Below are 26,735 nucleotides of genomic sequence, written 5' to 3' on the forward strand. Positions count from 1 at the left end.
GACAGCTGGACTTCATGTCACCTGTCCAACCTAATATCCAGGAGACACAGTGGCGCATAGAGCCCGGGTTGTGATAGAGACCCTGTAAAATGGCTTGAGCCACCTGTCATATGGGTTAGTGTCCCACCTTTATGGAGAACAGAGAGGACTGTGAGGACCTTGTCAGAAGCGACAGGTAGCAAAGGACTACACCACAGTGCTAGTAGGAAGGCTTTTAACTCCACCTGGTAAAGGGGACTCTGAATTCGCTTCCAAGCCGGCTGGACCCTGTCTGTACCTGTGATCTGGTATCCTGGACTGCAGTTGCCTGAAGCTTCAGTAAACCAGGTAAAGAGATTGCAAACCTGTGTCCTCGTTCTTTACTGCACCACTCACCATCCTCATCTATACACCGGGAGCCCTGGGGACATACTTCACCCAGGGCCACAGACCGGGTCGCCGCCACCATGACATCCCCCTTTAAGTACCGGACCCGGTACCGAGTACCCCTAGGCCCTGGCGGGCAACTCATTTTTGTCATCACGAACAGGATGGACCGACCCATTGAAATGGGTCTGGTGCGCCATGGACTGTAATGGACTGTGTGAGATTGTTTAATAGCTACCATTATTGCACCACGAGGCAGATAGAGAATGAGGAGGATGTGTTGCCATGGGTGGAGTGAGTCGCCTGCCGGGGCCGTGGGGTACCCGGTACTGGGTCCGGTGTTCACAGGGGGATGTCACGGTGGCAACTGGTCCGTGGCGCTGGGCGCCCATGTAAAAAGGGGAAATTGAATAAAGTTTATGTTCGTGATGCCACCTGTGACATTCGGTCAGTGGGGACCGACGCTGCTTTAAGGGGTCCTCTGGGGTGATGTTATGGCAGCTAGATGGTATAACTTCCCACAGGTGAAATATATCCTAAGGGTTTCCCGTGTGTAGATGGTAGATGGTGAATGGCGCAGCAAAGAACGAGGACACAGGTTGCAGTCTCTTTACCTGGTTTACTGCAGACTTCATGTAGCCACAGTCCAGGGTACCAGATCACAGGGCAGGCAGGGTCCGGCCAGCTTGGAAGCGAATCCAGAGTTCCCCTTTACCAGGTGGAGTTAAAAGCTTTCCTCTAGTGCGGCGGTGTTGTAGTCCCTTACTGCCTATGGCTTCAGATAAGGTCCTCACACTTCTTCTCTCTGTCCCCCATATAGGATAGGACAATACCTGCATGACAGGTAACTCGAGCCTTATTACAGGGACTCTATCACGCCCTGGGCTCTATGTGTTACTGTGTCTTCAGGTGTGTGTGGACAGGACACGTAACTTGCAGTTCAGCTGTCCTGCTGGTCTCTGATGTAAGTCGTGGAGTCCCTTACAACCTATGTGGTCCAGCTACCGGTTATCTGCGCTTTGCCAGGGAGACAGTCTGCTCGCTGCTGTCCTCCCCCTGGTGTCACTCTCCTGTGCTTTGCTCTCCTGCACGCTCACTGAACAATGTCCTTTCCTTCTGTATGTCTCTTTTTTTAGGAGCTGTAGTACTTCAGACTACACGGCCCCTTCAGACCTTCTGACACTCTATATCGGTCCGCACTCTCCTCTGTCCTCCCACAGAATCTGCCTCTCTTTCCCTCCAAACCACAATATATATTGGGGAGTCATCTAGGAATAGGATCAAAAGCTCCCCCTTGTGGCCTGGAGTGTGAAAATGTTGTGTGCATGGTGGCTACCTGATAAGAGTTATCCTTCATCGCTTCCAAACGTAACACCCCTCTCCCCGAGAGGAAAGAAATGCTACTGTGACGACCAGGACCCTGGGGCGCCACATGGAGCTCAAGAACCAGCGCAAAAGCTGGATCCACTTCCTACAGAGACTTCAATGCCACCAGAACATGTCCGTCAGGAGGACGGATTCGCCCCTGGAGATGGCCGGAGGGAAAGTGGAGCACAGACCACCCACAAAGTGAAAAGAAGGAGGATGAGGCAGGAAAGTGTGGCTGCAGCATGGCTGCACGCTACCCGGTGAGAGCGATGGCGGACAACAGTGGAGATCCGCCATGACCTGCCGACACCAGAGGGATGTCCCCGGTCAGCCACAAGAAACCCCGGACCTGATGATTACCTTAGATCCGAAGCTCCTCGGCACAGAGGAGGAGCTGGCCTGACGACTCCTGCGGACCCAGATGACAGCGGTGGCCGTATGCAAGGAATCCCCGATCAAAAGGATGACGACCGCACAGCAACGGAACTTACCACCAGCGCTCACAACCCCGGCGGAGCCCAAGAGAGCGGCACTGCTGAAAAAGATGGCGGCACCAACAAAAGACCTGGAGCCTGCACCCTTGACCTCAGCGGAGCCAGAAAGTGAGACGCTGCTGAAGGAGACGACAACATCGCAGCACCATGCCCTGCGACCAGTGCACCTGATCCCAGCGGAGGCAGAAAAGGACACCAGCACCGGAGAGACAGGTATGCAAACTGCCCCGGTAGCTGAGAAAACCCTGGGACACTTAGAATGCCCGCCAACCTTAACGCCTGGCCAGGTAGTTACCACTACAGTAACTTGGGACTGCATGACAGATCAAGGGGACACACTAACTGACCCTCTAGTACCTGAACCCTCGCCCCTAGAAGCGTGCAGACAAGGAGAGACTATACGCTGGAGGCACCCTGAAACTGACCTTATGGGATTCCCAGCAAGTAGGCCCTGGTATGCCACTCCAGTGGAACGTTATGATCCAGAATTTTCCCGGTCAGGGAGTAGCAGTTACCAGGAGCTACCCTGGCAAATGAAATAGACAGTTCCTAAATGTTCCAATGACTGCTGAACGTTATAATTGTTGAAGTTTGAAAGTTCAAAGTTAACCTGGCAAGGTTTCTGCATTAAAAGTTTGTTTATTTGAAAAGACACTGAGGCCATGGACAGTGAATGGTCCACAAACTTTTCTGTAAATAGTTGACACCTTCAAGGTGCACACTTGGTTCTACCCACATTGCCAGCGTGGGTAGGGCCTTGTTTGTTCCTGAGACCTGAAGAGCAATACCGTCTGGCATGGCTGAACACCAGGTCTGGATAACATGCCTTGTAGCCCACCCAAGCCAGCATTGGGGGTTTATGACGGGTCCCTCACATCATTGTTGTTATTGGTGCACAATGACACCCTGTTATTGAAATGTTTACACTTTCCACATGTTTATAAAGGATAAAATATAATTTCTACTAAATTATTTTAAAAGCCAAAAACTCACAATAATAGTGCAAGGCGCATAACACAAACAAACCTACAAACAACCGTATGAATAGCGCTGTAGATCTTTATCAGACAACAATGTAGTACTGGATTTCTGATATTATATCGCGTCCTATTCAAAAATATTCAATAGGATCCAACAGCGCAAAACCCCTATAGTTACTGATACCTTATAGTATAGGTGTGGAAAACCACTCTCAATAACCTACTGGGTACCTAAAACTCATAGTACTACTAAGGGATTTTTGTGATCCCAGTACAGCAGCAGGAACCATATACATTTGTACACTGCAGTCCGGGGTACATCAATGAATTCAGACTTGCCAAAATTGCATAGTTCAGTCTACCTGAGACCGTTCAACAACCTTATTAGGCCCACTTAAGAATCCATCAATTTTGGCTTTCCACATGTTTGCATTTTTCTGCATTTTTTGTAAATATGTTATGCAGCGTTTAAAAATCAATTACCTCCCATAAAGGGAAGCAAACGTTTTCATAACCTGTTGAGATGCATTTCCCAAAATGTTTTGTATGCCTTTATTAACCTGTAACGGTTGTTTTCTTTTCCCAGTCCGGGAGTACTGGATTTAAAGGGGGGAGGTGTAACACCCCAGGGTCCAGGTTGTCACAGTGGCATTGCTTTCCTCACGGCGAGAGTGATGTCACGCTTGGAAGAGAAGGAAGATCTGTTTCACCAGGTAAACACAAGCATACATGTTCACACTCCAGGCCAGAAGGGGGAGCACTGATCCAGCTTGTGGGTGGTTCCCCTAGATATATATATTCTGGTCAGGAGGGAACGCCAGTTGGTGAGAGGACAGTGAAGCAGGAAGATGTGCTAAGTGGGAGCTCCCTGTCAGAGGGGGCTAGAGAGAGATTGCCAGAAGGGAGCTTGTTGAGGAACATCAGCTAGGCGGAGCTGGTAAGAAAGGAGTATAGCTGAGCAGACATGGAAGTCTGCAGCTCCTGGCAGAAAGAGAGATAAAGGACTGAGGGGCCGTGCAGCCACGAGAAAGAGCGGCAGCTCCTGGACAGAGATAACACAGAAAGACAAACAGATTTGTAGTGAGTGTGCAGGAGAGCGAAGCACAGGCGAGTGACACCTGGGGAGGACAGCTGCGATTGGGCTACCTCCCTTCAGAGCACAGACACCGGTAGCCAGAAGACCGAGGTTGTGAGGGACTCCAAGATTTACAGCAGAAACCGGCAGGACAGCTGGACTTCATGTCACCTGTCCAACCTAATATCCAGGAGACACAGTGACGCATAGAGCCCGGGTTGTGATAGAGACCCTGTAAAATGGCTTGAGCCACCTGTCATATGGGTTAGTGTCCCACCTTTATGGAGAACAGAGAGGACTGTGAGGACCTTGTCAGAAGCGACAGGTAGCAAAGGACTACACCACAGTGCTAGTAGGAAGGCTTTTAACTCCACCTGGTAAAGGGGACTCTGAATTCGCTTCCAAGCCGGCTGGACCCTGTCTGTACCTGTGATCTGGTACCCTGGACTGCAGTTGCCTGAAGCTTCAGTAAACCAGGTAAAGAGACTGCAAACCTGTGTCCTCGTTCTTTACTGCACCTCTCACCATCCTCATCTATACACCGAGAGCCCTGGGGACCTACTTCACCTGTGGGAAGTTATACTGTCCTAGCTGCCATAACCTTACCCCAGATGACCCCTTTAAGCAGCGTCGGTCCCTACTGACTGAATACCACAGGTGGCGTCACGAACACAAACTTTATTGAAAACCCCTTTAAAGACATTCCCTTTAACATGGGCGCCCAGGGCCAGGGAGCGGGTCGCCGCCACCATGACATCCCCCTTTAAGTACCGGACCTGGTACCGAGTACCCCACGGCCCTCCCCTGTAGACTGTGAGTCCTCGCGGGCAGCGTCCTCTCTCCTCCTGTATCCTCACCCATCCCCTGTAGACTGTGAGTCCTCGCGGGCAGCGTCCTCTCTCCTCCTGTATCCTCACCCATCCCTTGTAGACTGTGAGCCCTCGCGGGCAGGGTCCTCTCTCCTCCTGTACCCGTGTGCCTTGTTTTACTCATGTTTATTGTATTTGTCTATATTTGCCCCGTTCACATGTAAAGCGCCATGGAATAAATGGCGCTATAAAAATGTCTAATAATAATAATCTACTATATAATTGTCTAAGGGTCACTTCCGTCTGTCCTTCTGTCTGTAACGGTTATTCGTTCGCTGATTGGTCTCGCCAGCTGCCTGTCATGGATGCTGCGACCAATCAGCGACGCGCACAGTCCGGAAGAAAATGGCCGCTCCTTCCTCCCCGCACTCACTGCCCGGTGCCCGCATACACCCCTCCGCTCACCGCTCACACAGGGTTAATGCCAGCGGTAACGGACCGCGTTATGCCGCGGGTAACGCACTCCGTTACAGCTGCTATTAACTCTGTGTGACCAAGTTTTTTACTATTGACCCAGCCTATGCAGCGCCAATAGTAAAAACATCTAATGTTAAAAATAATTAAAAAAATAAAAAATGATTATATACTCACCTACGCTGCCTTTCCCGCTCCTCGCGATGCAACCGGCACGTTCCGTTGGCACGGATGGTCTGGCAGAAGGACCTGCCATGACGTCACGGTCATGTGACCACTACACGGTCACTATGACGTCATCACACCCTGGGACCGGAAGCTGCCGCCTGCAACGCACACAGGCGACACAGCTACGGAAGGTGAGTATATGTTTATTTTTTATTTTTTTTACCTGTGTCATACATGGCTGGGCAATATACTACATAGCTGGGCAATATACTACGTGGCTGGGCAATATACTACGTGGCTGGGCAATATACTACGTGGCTGGGCAATATACTATGTGGCTGAGCAATATACTACGTGACTGGGCAATATACTACGTGGCTGGGCAATATACTACATGGCTGGGCAATATACTACATGGCTGGGCAATATACTACGTGGCTGGGCAATATACTACGTGGCTGGGCAATATACTACGTGGCTGGGCAATATACTATGTGGCTGGGCAATATACTACTACATGGACATACATATTCTAGAATACCCGATGCGTTAGAATTGGGCCACCATCTAGTAATAATAATAATAATGATTAAAAAGATCATCAGAAAGGTCTTTGTACTGTCCCCTCATATATTTATACATTAACATAAGATCACCCCTTAGCCTTCGTTTTTCCAAGTGTAATAACCTATCTTGGTATTGCAGACCCCCCAGTCCTCTAATAACCTTGGTCGCTCTTCTCTGCACCCGCTCTAGTTCAGCTATGTCTTTCTTATACACCGGAGACCAGAACTGTGCACAGTATTCTAAGTGTGGTCGCACTAGTGACTTGTATAGAGGTAAAATTATGTTCTCCTCATGAGCATCTATGCCTCTTTTAATACATCCCATTATTTTATTTGCCTTTGTAGCAGCTGCCTGACACTGGCCACTGAATATGAGTCTGTCATCCACCCATACACCCAGGTCTTTTTCATTGACGGTTTTGCCCAGAGTTTTAGAATTAAGCAAATAGTTATACATCTTATTACTTCTACCCAAGTGCATGACCTTACATTTATCCCCATTAAAGCTCATTTGCCATTTATCAGCCCAAGCTTCTAGTTTACATAAATCATCCTGTAATATAAAATTGTCCTCCCCTGTATTGATTACCCTGCAGAGTTTAGTGTCACCTGCAAATATTGAAATTCTGCTCTGAATGCCCCCTACAAGGTCATTAATAAATGATAGATAAAAGATAGATAAATAGATAGATCTATAGATAGATAGATAATAGATAGATAGATAGATAGATAGATAGATAGATAGATAGATAGATAGATAGATAGATAGATAGGAGTCCAAAAATCAGAGGCAGCACACCATTGTAGATAAGATTGTGGGAAAATATTCAGATTTAATAGAAGAGAGGAGAAATGGGAATATTCAGCACGTCCATCCAGCGTAAGTAAAATAACCAGTCCTATGACTAAGGGCGCTGTGGTGCGCCAGAAACGCGTCAGCAAAGAGGATTCTTCTCTCTTTTTTTAAAATTGTTTTTTAAAATGTTCTAATAAACTTTGGCTATTTTACTCATACTGGATGGACGTGCTGGGAATTTCCACTTCTCTTCTCTTCTACAACAGCTGTTAATCACCAGCAGGTACGGCACCCACCAGTTATATTCATTTGCAAGGGCTCCTAGATGTATGTTTCGGCGTGTCAAGCTCCAACCCTTTCCCCTCCCCCCCCCCTCCTGTTTCTGAATTGTCTATATAGATAGATGATAGATGATAGATAATAGATAGATTATAGATATATAATAAATAGACAGATAGGTAGATAGATAGATAGATAGATAGATAATAGATAGATAGATAGATAGATAATAGATAGATAGATAGATAGATAGATAGATAGATAGATAGATAGATAGATAGAGTGGGTATGGAAAGTATTCAGACCCCTTTACATTTTTCACTCTTTGTTTCATTGCAGCCATTAGGTAAATTCAGAAAAGTTCATTTTTTCTCATTATTGTGCACTCTGCACCTCATCTTGGCTGAAAAGAACAGAAATGTAGAAAATTTTGCACATTTATTAAAAAAGAAAAACTGAAATATCCCATGGTCATAAGTATCATGGTCAGAGCAAAAGCCATAAATCTCCTGATGCAGGGATACATGGACCAATATGTTACTCTGTGAGCCCTGCACCCAAACAGCAGTCTGTGATCCGTTAACGACGGCTTCTCTTGGAGTCGCGTCCCTCTCTCGTGTTCTCAGCAGAGCAAGGTCCTTCTCTAGAGGGCCTTCCACATCTGGCCAACACTGGACTTACTTCTTCCTTTAATTTCTCCCACTTGCTTGCTGAACTAGAGCTCAGTCACCTGTAAAGATCATTCATGATTCTTGCTGCACTGTGCCGCTTAGATCATTCCACACTAGCTCTGTTCCTCTCTGTCCAGATCTCTACCCAGAGATTTCCAATCCTCCTCTTCACTATGGGCCAGCCTTACAGTTAACTCTGACACTGTCCTTGCTCTCTGTTGCTGCGCAGACTTAACCTTTCACAAAGCTCTGTGGAAAAGCAAAGAGGAAGTGACATCTTGCGATTGGTTGGAACAGCAGCCCACAAAAAAATTAACACTTGTTACCACAAGAAAATATATTTCACATATTTACATTAAACTCAGTAATGTATTCAGGAGGGGACATGACGGCTTGTCCACCACCTCCCATTAGGCTGAATTTTATCATTGTCTCGCTCTACCTTTGTGCAGGGGATTTGTAGCTCTATGGAAAAATAAACAGAACTCCAACAATCCAACTCAATAAAGATGTACCATCAGCAATCAGCACTGGATCACGGTGGATGGACACGGGTGATAGTTCATCACACCAGTCAAAATATCTGAGCTACGTGGTGCTGCATATGTCTGTTCTACACCAGTTGCAGAATTAAATAAAAATGTTGATTTTTTTTACCCCACAGATTTGTGGTGTTCTGCTCCTCGATGACATTTTCAGAGGGAGCAATTAAGCCATCAAACGGCCCCCACATCTCAGCTTCCTGTGGCTTAGAAGGGTCAGAGACACATGAGTGACTCTTTTTTCCCATACTTCTTGGCCCCCTACACCTCACTGACACCTCGTACATACAGCAAATAGTTGTATTTATTTGTAGACACATATTTTCAGAAATTTCCTGTGAACACGAGCACTTCACAGACGCGTCCTCCTCCCACACCTCACCCTGTGATATTATAGATTTCGGCACTTCTGTGACACCCTTGTGGTTGGCAGCAGCTTGAACTATGGAAGAAGTAGAAGGTCGTCCTCACTTATCTCTCACAGACGTTCTCTGGTAGAGCCGCACATACCGTAGGATGACTGCGTCCCCCCCAGCCGTCCCCCTCTAACAAAAGACATCTGCAGACGGCTGATATTGAAACAGTTCAACTTTAATGAACACAGAAGGAGAGACGAGGCGCCAGAAGTTGTTTGGTTACTGTCACTTTAAGAGGCACAACAATACTTAATGGTTTCATCACTTGGTGAGGCACAGAATCTTGGTCGTTTCAGTCCACATAACGAGGCTCAGATAGAAAACAAAAACCTTCAAGGACCTCAACCAAGATTGTGTTTCTTGTGCCTTCACAGATTCACCCCCCTCCAAAACTCTGATAGTTTTTTTTTCTCACCGCTGAAGTCCTATCCAGTAGAGCCATTGTTCCTTATATTCATCTTCAATTTCTGGGGTCTGGTGTCTCTCGGTCCACCTCTCCATATTCCCAACCTCGGGGTCTCAGCTTTTCTGTATCCGGGTCCTGTTGTCTTGAGGATGACGCCTGTTTCTCCAGACTCTCACTTTACAGCTTAGTAATTGTCCTCCCAACTTTTGTCTCCAAACACACATTCCCCAGGGACAGCCCCTCTAAGTCCCAAAAACCTGATGATTGACCCATAAGGCCAAAATTCAGGCCTCTAAGTAACCAGACTTCCTCCAAAAATCCCCTCAAGTTCCCAGAGAATTGGCATGTATCATAGCTGGACCTGGACCACTCACCCGTCCCAGTTACCAACATGCTGCTGCAGCACCCCAGAGTCCTGGTCGTTGCAGTACTGTGGCTCCGCCACTAAGGGGGGGCTATGGTACGTCTGATGGCACTGAAGGAGTTCACCTGACCAGGTATCACAGACACCAATACACTTCACAGTCGGGCCTCCAGGGGGAGCTAAGGGTTCTATGTATTAGGCCACTCCTCACAATCTGGTAAAACTGGGGGTCAGGCAGGAAGTTAGAACAGAAAGCTGACTGGGTTGGAACCAGGCAACACCTTGTGGCAGAGGGTGTTGCAGGGGAAGATTCAGGGGGGTCCCTGTCAGGGGTGGGATCCTGACAGAGGCCTAGCAACCAGAGAGAATGTTACGGGACCGCGCTGCACTAGATAGCGGCGGTGCCCAAGAAAGGATAAGAAGCGAGGTTTATTGTGCTGAGTGAGAAACGAGATCAATGCAACAAGGAGAAATACCAGTAGGAGTCGTGCTGTAAGACGAGGCAACATCCTACTGAGGTGCGTAACCGGTGGCCGGAACGCCGAGGAAGTATAGAGCTCCAAGCCAAACTTCAAACCTACGGCAGGACAGTCAGTTATAGGTGGGCTGTCTCACCCAATTGACCTAGGAAGACACAGGGGGGGTAAAAACAGGAGTGGGGCGACGCTAGAGTCCCGGAAGAGCTCCAAGCCTCCCCGTCATACGGGTGCGTCCTATCCATAAGATCTGGGGGACGTGGAAGAACATCAGAATCGAGTTGTGAGGGAACACGAGAAACAGACACAACAGTTGTGAGGACTATCCTGTGGTGCTTAGCAGGGAAGGACTACAACACACAAGCGCTAGAAGGTAGGCACAGATTTCCACCTGCAAAGGGAGCTCTGGAGGTGCCATCGGACCGGCCGGACTTGCGCAGCCTGGTTAACCGTATTCCGGACTGAGGACCCTGAAGCCTTCAGTAAAGAGGTAAAGAGACTGCAACCTGGTGTCCTCATTATTTACCGCGACCGGCACTTCACCGCACCATAACAACATCCCATACCACCACCTTTATTGTACGCCCCTCAGCAGGGTCATGGACCGGGTCTAGCCACCGTGACAATCCCAGAGCAGAGACTTAGAGGCCCGGTACCGGGTACCCCTCAGCCCTGCGGCAGTGGGGGCGCTGCACTGCCTCATCTCCACAGTCACACACAGTCGTCTAGAGCAAATCCCAATGGGGCTAACAGTATACTCCAGCTTCAACAGTTCACTACACCCCCACCAGTATACTTTACCTCCAGGAGTATACCCCATCGGTATGCCCCACTGCCACCAGTACTCCACCTACAGCAGCATATTCTACCTCCACAAGTACTCCACCTCCACTAGTAATCAAAATGCACCAGTACGCCACCTCCACCAGCACTCCACCAGTACTCAAAATTGATCAGTACACCTCCACCAGTACTCCACCGGTTTGCTCCACTTCCACCAATGCTCCAACTCCAGCAGGATACTCCACCTCGACCAGTACTCAAAATCCACCAGTATTCCACCTCCACCAGTACTCTACTGGTTTGCTTAACTTCCACCAGTACTCCACCTCTATACTCCACCTCCACTGGTTTGCTCCACTTCCACCAGAATTCCACCTCCACCAGTACTCCACTGGTTTGCTCCACCTCCTACAGTACTCCACTTCCACCAGTACTCCACCTCCAGGAGTGCACTCCACCTTCATCTATATTTGGTGGTGGCCTGCATAGAACAATGTAAACTATCCTCCTCCATGGTCAACCTCGCGAGCACCCAGTACAAGGAGCCACAATTCCTCAGGTCCTTTGTTTACATGACCACCAGGCCCAGTTCAGCTGAGTCATTTATTGTTCCCAGACTTGTCAAAGTGCACCTGGAGTGGTGACGTAGACGTCCAAGGGTGTGAGCTCAGCACATCCCTCTATTGCAGGGGTCTCCAGCCTGGATCACTCAAGACGCTGTGAAACTACAACTCCCAGCATTTGCTGGAAGCCTGACATCAACCTGAATATCAGTTACAGATGTAGCAGAGCGGATTTTGTAATTTGGTAAAAGTCATGATGATTGTAAGTTACCAATTGACAAGAGTGAAGCCTGAAGGTCGTTTGGCAGCCTCGCTCACATTGGCCGGCAGGCTTGATTTGGCCTAAATAAAATTTAGTTCACATTGAGTCAATGTCCTACAAGGAACGGTTAAAGGATCTGGGAATATTTAGCTGCAAAAAAAGAAGACTGAGAGGAGACTTAATAGCCATCTACAAATATCTGAAGGGCTGTCACATTGTAGAGGGATCATCTTTATTCTTATTTGCACAAGGAAAGACTAGAAGCAATGGGAGGAAACTGAATGGGAGGAGACACAGATTAGAAAACACTTTTTGACAGGATGATCAATTAGTGGAACAGGCGGCCACGAGAAGTGGTGAGTTCTCCTTCAAGGGAAGTCTTCACACAGAGGCTGGACAGACATCTGTCTGGGATGGTTTAGTGAATCCTGCATTGAGCAGGAGGTTGGACACAATGACCCTGGAGGTCCCTTCCAACTCTAACATTCTAAAATTCTATGAATCTAAACCAAAAATATGAATATTCTGCTCCTAGAGCTCTCAAAACCCCAAATCATAATATATACAGGATGGGGAGGGGTTGAAATATTATGTTTATCGGTCCAAGGCTCGCTCTTCATCCATCCTGCCGCCTCAGCATCCCACCTGGTCATTGTTCACTACAGATCTGTCTTCTCTTCAGTCTTTTCTTTTCTCATCACTAATTCTTTCTTCTCTTCTTGTACAGAGTAGGCCTCTTGATCTTGTAAGACCTAGTGACCACCATGTGATGATGCTCGTGGAGAAGGCCAAGGAGAGAACCAGAGAAGAGAAGAACGAAAAAGAGGAGAACCAAGAAGAGACAACCAAAGAGAAAAACCAAGAGAAGATTGACAAAAAAAATACCAGGGAAGAAGGAAAAGAGAAGAACAAAAAAAAGACGACCAAAGAGACAACCAGAGAGAAGATTGGAGAAATGAAGTCCAGAGAAGAGAAGACTAAAGAAAATAAAGAAGACAACAATATCAGAGAAGACCAAAGAAGAGAAGACCAAATAATAGGCCAGAAAGCAAAAGACCAAAGAAAGACTAGAGAAGAGAAAACCAGAGAAGACAAGTGTGGAGCGCCCCCACACCGCCGCAGGGCCGAGGGGTACCCGGAGCCGGGCCTCTGAGTCTCAGTCCTGGGGTTATCACGGTGGCTAGGCCCGGTCCGTGGCCCTGTCTGTCAGTGGGGGACGTCCGATGCAAGTGCAGCGCCCCAGAGTCCTGGTCGTTGCAGTGCTGTGGCTTCGCCGCTAAGGGGAGCCATGGTACGTTCGATGGCACCGAAGGAGTTCCTCCAATCAGGTATCACAGACACCAATATGTTTCACAGCTGGGCCTCCGGGGGGAGCTAAGGGTGCTATTCATTAGGCCACTCCCCACCATAGTGGGTAAACTGGGGGTCAGGCAGGAAGTTAGACAGAACGCTGACGGGATTGAACGGAGCAACACCCTGTGGCAGGGGGTGTTGTGAAGGGAGAGACTGTAGGGTCTCTGCCAGGGGTGGGATCCTGGCAGAGGCTTGGCATTGAAAGAACGTAACGGGTCCGCGCAGGCTCCTGGAAGCGGCGGGACTCAAGAAAGGACTAGAAGCGAGATAGATTGTGCTGAGTGAGAAACGAGATCAAGCAGAAGGAGAATACCAGCAGGGGTTTTGTTGAAAGAGGCAGCACCCTGCTGAGGCGCAATACCGGTGGCCGGAACGCCGAGGGAGTGGATTAGAATACAGCTTCAAGCCATACTCCAAACAGCGGCAGGACAGTCGGTCTCAGGCGGGCTGTCTACCACATATCACCTATGAAGTCTTGGGGGGCAATTGCGGGAGAGGGGCGACTCTAGGGTCCCGGAAGAACTCCAGGCCTACCTGACAAACGGGTGCCATTCCAACCTGAATACAGGGAAGGGGTGGATTACAGAGGAACATCAAATCGAGTTGTGAGGGAACTTAAGAAACAGACACAACCGTTGTGGGGTTACTTTCCGTGAGCACAGCAGGGAAGGACTACAACACATAGCGCTAGAAGGAAGGCACAGATTTCCACCTGAGAGGAGAACTCTGGAGGTGCCATTGGACCGGCCGGACTTGCGTAGCCTGGTGAACCGTGTTCTGGACTGAGGACTCAGAGATCTCCAGTAAAGAGGTAAAGAGACTGCAACCTGGTGTCCTCGTTATTTACCGCGACTTACACCCCACAACCGCACCGCTCCATCGCTACCATTACTACCACCTATTACACCGGACGTCCCCCACTGACGGACAGGGCCACGGACCGGGTCTAGCCACCGTGACAACCCCGAGACTGAGAACTAGAGGCCCGGCTCCGGGTACCCCTCGGCCCTGCGGCGGTGTGGGGGCGCGCCGCAAACTTGGCGTCACGAACAGGATCTACTTAAGCCTGAAGAATCAGGTCATGTGTGCCTAGAGACTGTGATTTGTTGTGCTTGGACTGTACTTTATTGTAAGACTGTGCTGCGCCATTAGCCGCCAAAAGTTCCCGCCAAAAGGCGCCGCCATTGCTACACCCAAGGGGAAGGAGGGCGTGTTATGGGCGGAGACTCCCAGTGTGGCGCGAGAAATGGCTACCGCCCCCTGCACTTCTGGCTGCAGAGGAATGACCTGCCCCAAAGCAGAAGAGAAACACCCCTTGATATGCAACGGCGAGAGGCTGGTGACGGAGAAGCCCGACCTCAGAGAAATGGCGGAGTTAGGTGCATGCACTGCCAGCGACTATCAGGTGGCGATGATGAACGGCGAGTGCCTGAGCGAGGAAGAAGCGGTTCAGGCCGGCCTTTCTTCACCGGAGATGGACCGGAAGCCTGCGGATCCGACAGCGAAGCTACGTCCACCAATCCCGACCTCGGAGTTAGAGGAGGAGGAACCACAGCAAGCGGAGCGGAGTCCGAGTATCCCATTGGAGGAGCCCCGGTCCGGGCTGCAGCCGACTCCAGCGTCCTCGTTAACGGACCAGAGCGACACCGATGGAACCACATTAGGCGCAGGTATGGCCGACGTCCCTGCTCCCCTTCACGAGCCCGCTTCTATGACCCACCTCCATCTCAGTAGGGAGCGACTTATCTCGGCAGGGCTAATGGTGCTATCCCCCGATGATCTGGGGAGGATGGTGCCACCGCTGTCGACCGGAGTGGGGAAGCCCGTGGATGTGAGCTTAGATGGAGTAGTTCTTCGGTGGGACACCCCCTGGTTTAGAGCAGATGGATCCCGGGAGAACGGGTCCACCCTTGCGGTGCTTACATGGGAGCAATATAGACAGTGCTTGATTCTGCAGTGGAAAGGACGGAAAGGAGCTGAGTCGATGGGCCCATCGAAAGTACAACAACCCCCCCCGGCATGGGATGACAGAGACGCGGTAAGGCGGGGCACTGTGTTGGCCTACCATGTAAAAAGGGGGTGGGGCCTCATACACGAGCCGGGACTGGATACTGATGTTTTCGTTGCGCATTGTAACGTAAGGGCTCCCTGTTGTGGCCGAAGCGGAGAACCGTTGCAGAAGGGGGATCCTGTGACCTACAGCCGCCACTTGAACCCACTTGGGTGGTATGCACGGAATGTTCGGCGGTGTATGTCTGGACCTGCGGCACCTGCAGCCCCAGACCTGGTCCCGGGGGCACCCGAACTTGTCACCATCGCAACGGTACGCCTAGTAGCAGCCCCGGAATTGGCCAGTCGGGTTCATCTGCATGTTCGAACCGCGGATGCTGGCGCTGCAGTGGCCGGGGTTCAGGAACCCAAGCCACCAGAAGAAGAATAAACCTCGATACCATGAAAATGTAAATAGTTACTGTTTGTTCTTTTAAGTTGCTGCTAAACCTGTCCAGGGTTAATGGATCCCTTTGTTGACTCGGGATCCCCTTTGTTTGTTTTTCTTTTTCTTGAAGTTTTTGCACCAAGTTACACAAACTGCAGAAATCATGGACTGTGCATGATTCGAACTTTCTTTTGTAAATAGTTTGCACCTTCTTAAAGGTGCTCCCTACTGGTTTTAGCCAAAGACACTTTGCGAAGATATTTGCCCTATTGGTTTGAGCCAAAGACACTTTGTGAAGATACCTTTCCTACCGGTTCTAGTTAAAGACACTTTGCGAAGATACCATACCGGAACCTTTGCGTGGGCTGGTAGGCTGAGAAGACGAGCTACCTCAGAAAGACTTGGTCCCCTCTTAAAGGGGATGTGTGAAATTGAACTTGAGAAAGATACTGTTGCAGAACAGTAATGTGATAATGAAGCTTGAAAAAGAAATGTAACTGTTTTACATGCTAAGTTATATGTGTTGAATTTGTTGAAATGTGAAATCTAAATAATGTTTTGCAGAAAGAAAAGATGCAGAGAGCCCGTAGGGGTAGAGATAGAGATCTGCATAGCTGAAAGTAAGGAAGTAATGATGAAGGTGAGGATAGAAGGTCAACCCTGCGTCCCCATAGAAAGTTACTTTGTTACTAAGGACAGAAGGCGAACCCGTAGGGGTTAGAGAGTGAGTCCTTAAAGGAGCCGAGTAGAGCGGGCTCAGAGTTCTTTAAACGAAAGGAATGTTATGTCTATACTATGTATAGTAGCGAAAGGCAGTAGGCCCTGGCTGAACGGGGCGGTCCTGTAAAAGAAAGGAGAGGCAGTAGGTCTGGTGCCATAGGGACAGGCGGTCCTGCAGGTTCAAAGTAGGAGAATGTGAAGTTACCTTACCCTGTAATGTGATTATAGGAAGGCCTTTGGTAAACTAAGAGTGTATGTTTCTTAAAGGCAATGTTAATTTATTGTTCCAGAATTTGCACTAAGTAGAATACCCGGTTGGGTAACAGGAGTTATGCATAGCCTGTAATTTATAATGTTGACCATGTTTGTAACGTTAAAAGTGTCCTCACCTCCCATAAAGGGAAGCCTGTTCAAGTATACTTATCGTTTTGCACTCAACAAAATTGTATGTCTTTTTGCTAATCTGTATTGTTGTTTTTCTTCCCAGTCCCGGAGTACTGTGTTTAACCAGGGGGGAGTGCAGCGCCCCAGAGTCCTGGTCGTTGCAGTGCTGTGGCTTCGCCGCTAAGGGGAGCCATGGTACGTTCGATGGCACCGAAGGAGTTCCTCCAATCAGGTATCACAGACACCAATATGTTTCACAGCTGGGCCTCCGGGGGGAGCTAAGGGTGCTATTCATTAGGCCACTCCCCACCATAGTGGGTAAACTGGGGGTCAGGCAGGAAGTTAGACAGAACGCTGACGGGATTGAACGGAGCAACACCCTGTGGCAGGGGGTGTTGTGAAGGGAGAGACTGTAGGGTCTCTGCCAGGGGTGGGATCCTGGCAGAGGCTTGGCATTGAAAGAACGTAACGGGTCCGCGCAGGCTCCTGGAAGCGGCGGGACTCAAGAAAGGACTAGAAGCGAGATAGATTGTGCTGAGTGAGAAACGAGATCAAGCAGAAGGAGAATACCAGCAGGGGTTTTGTTGAAAGAGGCAGCACCCTGCTGAGGCGCAATACCGGTGGCCGGAACGCCGAGGGAGTGGATTAGAATACAGCTTCAAGCCATACTCCAAACAGCGGCAGGACAGTCGGTCTCAGGCGGGCTGTCTACCACATATCACCTATGAAGTCTTGGGGGGCAATTGCGGGAGAGGGGCGACTCTAGGGTCCCGGAAGAACTCCAGGCCTACCTGACAAACGGGTGCCATTCCAACCTGAATACAGGGAAGGGGTGGATTACAGAGGAACATCAAATCGAGTTGTGAGGGAACTTAAGAAACAGACACAACCGTTGTGGGGTTACTTTCCGTGAGCACAGCAGGGAAGGACTACAACACATAGCGCTAGAAGGAAGGCACAGATTTCCACCTGAGAGGAGAACTCTGGAGGTGCCATTGGACCGGCCGGACTTGCGTAGCCTGGTGAACCGTGTTCTGGACTGAGGACTCAGAGATCTCCAGTAAAGAGGTAAAGAGACTGCAACCTGGTGTCCTCGTTATTTACCGCGACTTACACCCCACAACCGCACCGCTCCATCGCTACCATTACTACCACCTATTACACCGGACGTCCCCCACTGACGGACAGGGCCACGGACCGGGTCTAGCCACCGTGACAACCCCGAGACTGAGAACTAGAGGCCCGGCTCCGGGTACCCCTCGGCCCTGCGGCGGTGTGGGGGCGCGCCGCACAATAAGTGGGGTTAATGGTGGTGTAGCGGTGCAGGTCGCGGCAAATAACGAGGACACCAGGTTGCAGTCTCTTTACCTCTTTACTGGAGATCTCTGAGTCCTCAGTCCAGAATACGGTTCACCAGGCTGCGCAAGTCCGACCGGTCCAATGGCACCTCCAGAGTTCTCCTCACAGGTGGAAATCAGTGCCCTCCTTCTAGCGCTGTGTGTTGTAGTCCTTCCCTGCTGTGCTCACGGAAAGTACCCCACAACGGTTGTGTCTGTTTCTTAAGTTCCCTCACAACTCGATTACTTGATGTTCTTCTCGTATTCCATCCCGCCCTGTTATTCAGGTTGGAACGGCACCCGTTTGTCAGGTAGGCCTGGAGTTCTTCCGGGACCCTAGAGACGCCCCTCTCCCGCAATTGCCCCCCAAGACTTCATAGGTGATATGTGTTAGACAGCCCGCCTTAAACTGACTGCCCTGCCGCTGTTTGGAGTATGACTTGAAGCTGTATGCTATTCCACTCCCTCGGCGTTCCGGCCACCGGTAGTGTGCCTCAGTAGGATGTTGCTCCGGTCTTACAGCATGACCCCTACTGGTATTCTCCTTTCGCTTGATCTCGTTTCTCACTCAGCACAATCTATCTCGCTTCTAGTCCTTTCTTAGGGCACCGCCGCTATGCTGAGCAGGCACGGTCCCGTTACGTTCTTTCCAATGCCAAGCCTCTGTCAGGATCCCACCCCTGACAGAGGCCCTACTGTCTCTTCCTCCACAACACCCTCTGCCACAAGCTGTTGCTTCGTTCAATCCAGTCAGCTTTTTCCTCTAACTTCCTGCCTGACCCCCAGTTTACCCACTATGGTGGGGAGTGGCCTAATGAATAGAACCCTTAGCTCCCCCCGGAGGCCCAGCTGTGAAACATATTGGTGTCTGTGATACCTGCTCAGAGGAACTCCTTCAGTGCCATCGAACGCACCATGGCTCCCCATAGTGGCGGATCCACAGTACTGCAACGACCAGGACTCTGGGGCGCTGCACTCCCCCCTGGTTAAACACAGTACTCCGGGACTGGGAAGAAAACAACAATACAGGTTAGCAAAAAGACATACAATTTTGTTGAGTGCAAAACAATAAGTATACTTGAACAGGCTTCTCTTTATGGGAGGTGAGGACACTTTTAACGTTACAAACATAATTAAATATCATAGCAACAGGCTCCAATTAACTCTCATTACCCAACCGGGTATTCTACTAAGTGCAAATTTTGTGAACAATAATTTAACATTGCCTTTAAGGATTCACACTCTAAATCCACTAAAGACCTTCCTATAATCACATTATAAGGTATTCTAACTTTTCATTCGCCTTCTTTGGAATCTGCAGGACCGCCTGTCCTATCGGCGCCAGACCTACTGCCTCTCCTTTCTGTTACAGGACCGCCCCGTTCAGCCAGGGCCTACTGCCTTTTCAACTACTATACATAGTATAGAACATAACTTTACTTTCAATTTGAGAACACTGAGCCGGCTCTACTTGGCTCCTATAAGGACTCGCTCCCTAACCCCTACGGGTTCACTCTCTGTCCTTAGTAACGAACTAACTTTCTATGGGGACTCAGGGTTTACCTTCTATCCTCACCTTCGTTATTACTTCCTTTCTTTCAACTATGCAGGACTCTAATTCTTCCCCTACGGGCTCTCTGCATCTTTCCTTTTAAAGAACATTATCTAGGTTTCACATTTCAAACAGATTAAACACACATAACTTTTCTTTATGCATAACAGTTACATTTCTTCCAGAGCATCATCATATTACGGTTCTAAAACAGTATCACTTTCAAGTTTAGGTCACACATCCCCCTTAAGAGGGGATCAAGTCTTTCTGAGGTAGCTCGTCTTCTCAGCCTACCAGTCTTTGCTCAGCAAAGGTTCCAGAACGGTATCTTCGCAAAGAGTCTTTAAGTAAAACCAGTAGAAAGCGCCTTTAAGAAGGTGCAAACTATTTACACGAAAGTTTGGATCATGCACTGTTCATGATTTCTCAGTTTGTAAAACTTATGCAAAAACTGGTAGGAAAAACAAACAATAGGGATCCCGGGTCAACTAAGGGATCCATAAAGAGTTAACCCTGAACGGGTTTAGCAGCAAACAGTATACAAACAGTTAACGGACAAAACTATTTACATTTTCAGGTTTCCGAGGTTTACTCTTGCTCAGGTGACCGGGGGTCCAGGCCTCCGGCTGCGGTGGCGCCGGTGCCCGTGGCCCGAACGTGAAGGTGAACTCGGCTGGCCAACTCGGTGGCTGCTACCAGGCGCACCGTTGCGATGGTGACAAGGTCGGGTGCTCCTGGGACCAGGTCCGGGGTAGTGAGTGTCGCGGCTCCAGACATACACCGCCGAACGTTCCGTGCATACCACCCGAGCGGGTTCTGGTGACGGTTGTAGGTCACCTGATCCCCCTTTTGCAACGGTTCTCCGCCTCGGCCACAGCAGGGGGTCCTTACGTTACAGTGCGCAACAAAAACATCAGTATCCAATCCCGGCTCATGTATGAGGCCCCATCCCCTTTTTACATGGTAGGCCAACACAGTTCCCCGCCTGACCGCGTCTCGGTCATCCCATGCCGGAGGGGATTGTTGTACTTTCAATGGACCCATCAACTCGACCTCTTTCCGTCCTTCCCAATGTAGGATCAAGCACTGTCTATATTGTTCCCACGTAAGCACCGCAAGAGTGAATCCGTTCTCCCGGGATCCATCTGTCCCAACCCAGGGGTTGTCCCACCGAAGAACTACCCCGTCTGGGCTCACATCCACGGGTTCCCCCATTCTAGTCGGCAGCGGTGGCACCATCCTTCCCAGGGCATCGAGGGGTAATACCATTAACCCCGCCGAGAAGCGTCGACCCTCACTGAGATGGGGGCCGATCGTGGAAGCGGGTTCGTGGGGGGGCGCAGGGGCGCTTTCCGTACCTGCGCCTGATGTGGTTCCATCGATGCCGATCTGGTCCATTAACAAGGGTACTGGAGTCGGCCGCAGTCCGGACCGCGGCTCCTCCGATGGGGTCCCCGAACGCTGTTCCGCTCGCTGTGGTTCCTCCTCCGCTGACTCCGAGGTCGGGATTGGGTGACTCGGCTCCGCTATCTGTTCCAAAGGCTTCGGATCCGCCGGCTGTAGAGGACACAGGTCCACCTCTGGTGAACGAGGGTAAGCCGGGACTGCTCCTTTCCCGTTCCGGTACTTGCCGTTCATCATCGCGGTCTGATAGTCGGTGGCAGTGCATGCATCTGACTCCGCCATTTCTCCGAGGTCGGGCTTCTCCATCACCCGCTTCCCGCCGTTGCAAATCAGGAGGTTGTCCTCTGCTTTGGGGCAGGTCATCTCCTTGCAGCCAGAAGCGCAGGGGGCGGTATCCATTTCTCGCGCCATTCTGGTAGTCTCCTCCCATAGCACGCCCTCCTTCTTCTCCGAAGTAGCAATGGCGGCGGCTTTTGGCGGCAAGTGGCAACACACAGTCCTTGTAATAAAGCACAGTCCAAGCACGATAAATCACAGTTCCAAGGCACACATGACCTGATTCTTCAGGCTTAAGTAGATCCTGTTCGTGACGCCAAGTTGTGGAGCGCCCCCACACCGCCGCAGGGCCGAGGGGTACCCGGAGCCGGGCCTCTGAGTCTCAGTCCTGGGGTTATCACGGTGGCTAGGCCCGGTCCGTGGCCCTGTCTGTCAGTGGGGGACGTCCGATGCAATAAGTGGGGTTAATGGTGGTGTAGTGGTGCAGGTCGCGGCAAATAACGAGGACACCAGGTTGCAGTCTCTTTACCTCTTTACTGGAGATCTCTGAGTCCTCAGTCCAGAATACGGTTCACCAGGCTGCGCAAGTCCGGCCGGTCCAATGGCACCTCCAGAGTTCTCCTCACAGGTGGAAATCAGTGCCCTCCTTCTAGCGCTGTGTGTTGTAGTCCTTCCCTGCTGTGCTCACGGAAAGTACCCCACAACGGTTGTGTCTGTTTCTTAAGTTCCCTCACAACTCGATTACTTGATGTTCTTCTCGTATTCCATCCCGCCCTGTTATTCAGGTTGGAACGGCACCCGTTTGTCAGGTAGGCCTGGAGTTCTTCCGGGACCCTAGAGACGCCCCTCTCCCGCAATTGCCCCCCAAGACTTCATAGGTGATATGTGTTAGACAGCCCGCCTTAAACTGACTGCCCTGCCGCTGTTTGGAGTATGGCTTGAAGCTGTATGCTATTCCACTCCCTCGGCGTTCCGGCCACCGGTAGTGCGCCTCAGTAGGATGTTGCTTCGGTCTTACAGCACGACCCCTACTGGTATTCTCCTTTCGCTTGATCTCGTTTCTCACTCAGCACAATCTATCTCGCTTCTAGTCCTTTCTTAGGGCACCGCCGCTATGCTGAGCAGGCACGGTCCCGTTACGTTCTTTCCAATGCCAAGCCTCTGCCAGGATCCCACCCCTGACAGAGACCCTACTGTCTCTTCCTCCACAACACCCTCTGCCACAAGGTGTTGCTTCGTTCAATCCAGTCAGCTTTTTCCTCTAACTTCCTGCCTGACCCCCAGTTTACCCACTATGGTGGGGAGTGGCCTAATGAATAGAACCCTTAGCTCCCCCCGGAGGCCCAGCTGTGAAACATATTGGTGTCTGTGATACCTGCTCAGAGGAACTCCTTCAGTGCCATCGGACGCACCATGGCTCCCCATAGTGGCGGATCCACAGTACTGCAACGACCAGGACTCTGGGGCGCTGCACAAAATCAAAGAGAAAACTGGAGAGAAGTAAAAGTGAAAAACTGAGAAGACGAAACTGGAGAAGAGAAGACCTGACAAGGAAAGATTAAGAAGAGAAGATTGGAAAAGGGAAGAGAAGACCAAAACGATGATGAAAGAGAAGACAGAAGTGAAGACTGGGGAAGAGAAGACCAAAGAGAAGAATAGAGAAGGAAAGACCCAAAGAGAACAACAAAGAAAAAAACCATAGAGAAGACTGGAGAGGAAAAGACCAAAGTGGAGATCAAAGAGAATGTCGGAAAAGAGAGGACCAAAAAGAAGAATGAAGAGAAAACCAAAGAGAAGACTGGAGAACAAAGAACCAAAGAATAGACAGAAGAGAAAACCAAAGAGAAGACTGAAGAGAAGACCAGAGAAGACTGGGAGAAAGAAGACCAAAAATAAGACCTAACAAGAGAAAGGATTAATAGAAAACCGAAAGGAAGAGCTAAGAAGAGAAGATTGGAAAAGGGATGATGAAAGAGAAGACAGAAGTGAAGACTGGGGACGAGAAAACCAAAGAGAAGGCTGAAAAGAAGACTAGAGAAGTTTGGAATCAATTTGATTCATCTCCCTTATCAGCAGTGTTACATAAGACAGCAGGTCACACAAAAGCCATCCATTCTATTATCCAAAAGGGATTATCTGGTACAGAAGTAACTAATTTTTTTTTTTGTTAAAATTAATGTTTACTGCAATTTTTTAATTCATAGGAGTTTTTTTGATACAAAGTTCCAAACCTCCTGCTTTCCTTCACAGTTCCTGATAAAATACAAGCTTTCTGCAGTCACCACTAGGAGGAGCAGAGAGCTCACGGTTTTATACGTTTCTATGGAATGAGCTCCCCCTAGTGGCAGCTGTAGGAACATGAGAAGCAATTCAGTGCGACCCTCCTCCTCCTCTTCATCAGTATCCTACAGCAGTCCGGTGATCTGCATTTATGGTGTAAACGGGGCACGTACAGTGTGTAACCCATACAATAAACACCGTAAAGGCAAAGATATAGAAACGACAAAATTACAGCTTTCTGGTCACTACAAGAAAGAAGGCAATAAAAAATACTCTAAATATTGTGTGTATCCAAAATGGGAAAGACAAATGGTTAGCACTCGACTTTTTGTAAAACGGTGCTAGTGAAGGGAACCAAAGGTCCCACAGGCATAAGTTCCGGAAAAAAATAAGCCCATGATGTTTATTTGAAGAGGCGACTATATGATAAAGGCCATTAATTGGCTGAAACGTCTTAAATTGTCGCTTCACCCATCAGCATCAAATAAATACTCACCTGAAGCACTCATTTTCTTGTACGTGTGCAGTGATTTTTTTCTGAACTTACCCCAAAATGGTACCAATAAAACATCAGTTTGCCTCACGAAAAACAAGCCCTTGCACAGCTCCATCAATGGAAAAAAAAGTTCTGACTTCCAGAAAATGATGACACAAAACAAATGATTTTTATTTGTTTATATTATTTTTACAAATTTCAGAATTTTTTTCCCACTAAAATAATCTAAAAAATTAAGCATGTTGGGTATTTCCGTACTCGCAATGACCTGGAAAATCAAGTCTTAAGGTCATTTTTATTGTATACTGAAAGCCACAAAAACAAATCCCCAAAAAACAGAGACGGAATTTCATTTTCTGCACCTAGAAAAATATGTAGAATTGAGAGTCCTCAGTGGTTGATACCTTTTAATGGATAACTGAAAAGATGGTAACAAATTGCAGCTTTCGAGACTACTCAGGTCTCTTCATCAGGCAAAGACTAAAACAAATTCTGAAGAATCACATATTTATGCACAACACAGTACAGAACTGTCATTATGGGAGAGTGATAAACAGTTGTGTCCATAAATATTGGCAAGTTCCTAGATTAGGAGTGAATGTTTTATTGTCCTCTGATTGGGGTCTGGTTCTATGTTGTGATGACCCCACATGGTCTGAAGGGCAAATTCCTTAATTGATGTAAAAAGACATAAATCCATGCGACACATTCATTCCTGCACTGAGACTGTCAAAAGTTGCCATAAATTTATACTCCCAAATTCTCTTGTCTCTCTTAGATTTGAAGTTACCCTTCAGTACAAGTAATTTCATGTCTATAATGTTATGATCAGGGAGACAGAAATGTTTAGCCACAGGTTGTTAGGTGTTGAGTTCCTACCACTGAACAGGGGAAATCTCAAACCATGACCACTGCGGTCTCCCATTTTCCTTCAACCACAGTGGAGCCTGCTCAGCAGAGACATTGGTCCCAGCATCTGGCTCAAGCAGATACTGTGCATTTGGTTACAGCTGCTATTCCAGGCTCAGCCTTTGTAACCAGCATTGATCAGAGGCGAGGAGGCGTTCCAGGGACCAAGTCCTGCTTTTCTTCTACTGAGCATGCTCATGGGACGACCTCTCATTGGTGGTCGGGGGTCACATGCTCAGGTCCTGTAGCAGGTCCGATTGGAGCACTAGGAAGATCCTGGAAGGCTACAGATATAAAAGGTTTGCATGGCCGCTCGGCCACACGCTACTATAAAGAGTGTGAGTGTGAGTGTGAGTGTGAGTGTGAGTGTGAGTGTCAGGACCTGGGAGACTTACTGTGGTAAATAGAACCATTAATTCTGCCATCTACCAAAATATGTAGGATTGAGAGTCCTCAGTGGTTGATACCTTTTAATGGCTAACTGAAAAGATGGTAACAAATTGCAGCTTTCGAGACTACACAGGTCTCTTCATCAGGCAAAGACTAATACAAATTCTGAAGAATCACATATTTATGCACAACACAGCACAGAAAAAAAACAAACATGGATAAGACAGGTGGCATGAAGCAGAATTACCATGAGTGATAAACAGTTATGTCCATAAATATTGGGCCAGTTCTTAGATAGGGAATGTTTTATTGTCCTCTGATTGGGGTCTGGTTCTGTTGTGATGACCCCACATGGTCTGAGGGGCAAGTTCCTTAGTTGATGTAAAAAGACATAAATCCATGTGACACATTCATTCCACCACTAAGACTGTCAAAGGTCATCATCAGTTTATATTCCCAGACTCTCCTGTCTCTTTGAGATTTGAAGTTACCTTTTAAAACAAGTAATTTCATGTCCATAATGTTATGATCAGACATACAGAAATGTTTGGCCACAGGTAGATCCATTCTTTTTTCTCTTATTGTGTGGTGATGAGAGTTCATCCTTGTTCTCAGTTTTTGTCCTGTCTCCCCCACATACAGACCCCCAGTTGGACATTTAGTACAAATAATTAGGTACACCACATTAGAAGTGACGCAGCTGAAAGTACCTGGCATCTTGTAGTCCTGATGTGAGTTGGGATCTTTATCTTGTCCGTGGTCATTATAAATGGACAGGTTTTACATTTTTTCTGGTTGCAAGGAAAGGTTCCTGCAGCTGTTGGAGAGGACAGGGAGCTTCTGACAATGATGCTTCTTAGATTTGGGGGCTGCGTAAAACACAGTAGTGGGGGGTCTGGAAAAATGGATTGTAAGCGGCATCTTTTTGTAGTAAGGTTGTAATTTCCATGCAGCTCCCCTTAGCACCTCCAGATATGGATTGTAGGTAATACATAACATTATAGACATGAAATTACTTGTGCTAAAAGGTAACTTCAAATCGCAGAAAGACAGGAGAGTCTGGCAATATAAACTGATGACGACCTTTGACACTCTAACTGCAGGAATGAATGTGTCACATGGATTTATGTCTTTTTACATTAACTAAGGAACTTGCCCATCAGACCATGTGGGGTCATCACAACAGAGACCCCAATCAGAGGACAATAAAACATTCCTTATCTAAGAATTGGCCCAATATTTATGGACGTAACTGTTTATCACCCATGGTAATTCTGCTTCATGTCACCTGGCTTGTCCATGGTTTTTTCCCCTCTTTTTTTTTTTTTTTTCTATACTA

The sequence above is a fragment of the Ranitomeya variabilis genome, chromosome 3, assembly GCF_051348905.1.
Source record: "Ranitomeya variabilis isolate aRanVar5 chromosome 3, aRanVar5.hap1, whole genome shotgun sequence".
In the NCBI taxonomy this organism is placed as follows: domain Eukaryota; kingdom Metazoa; phylum Chordata; class Amphibia; order Anura; family Dendrobatidae; genus Ranitomeya; species Ranitomeya variabilis.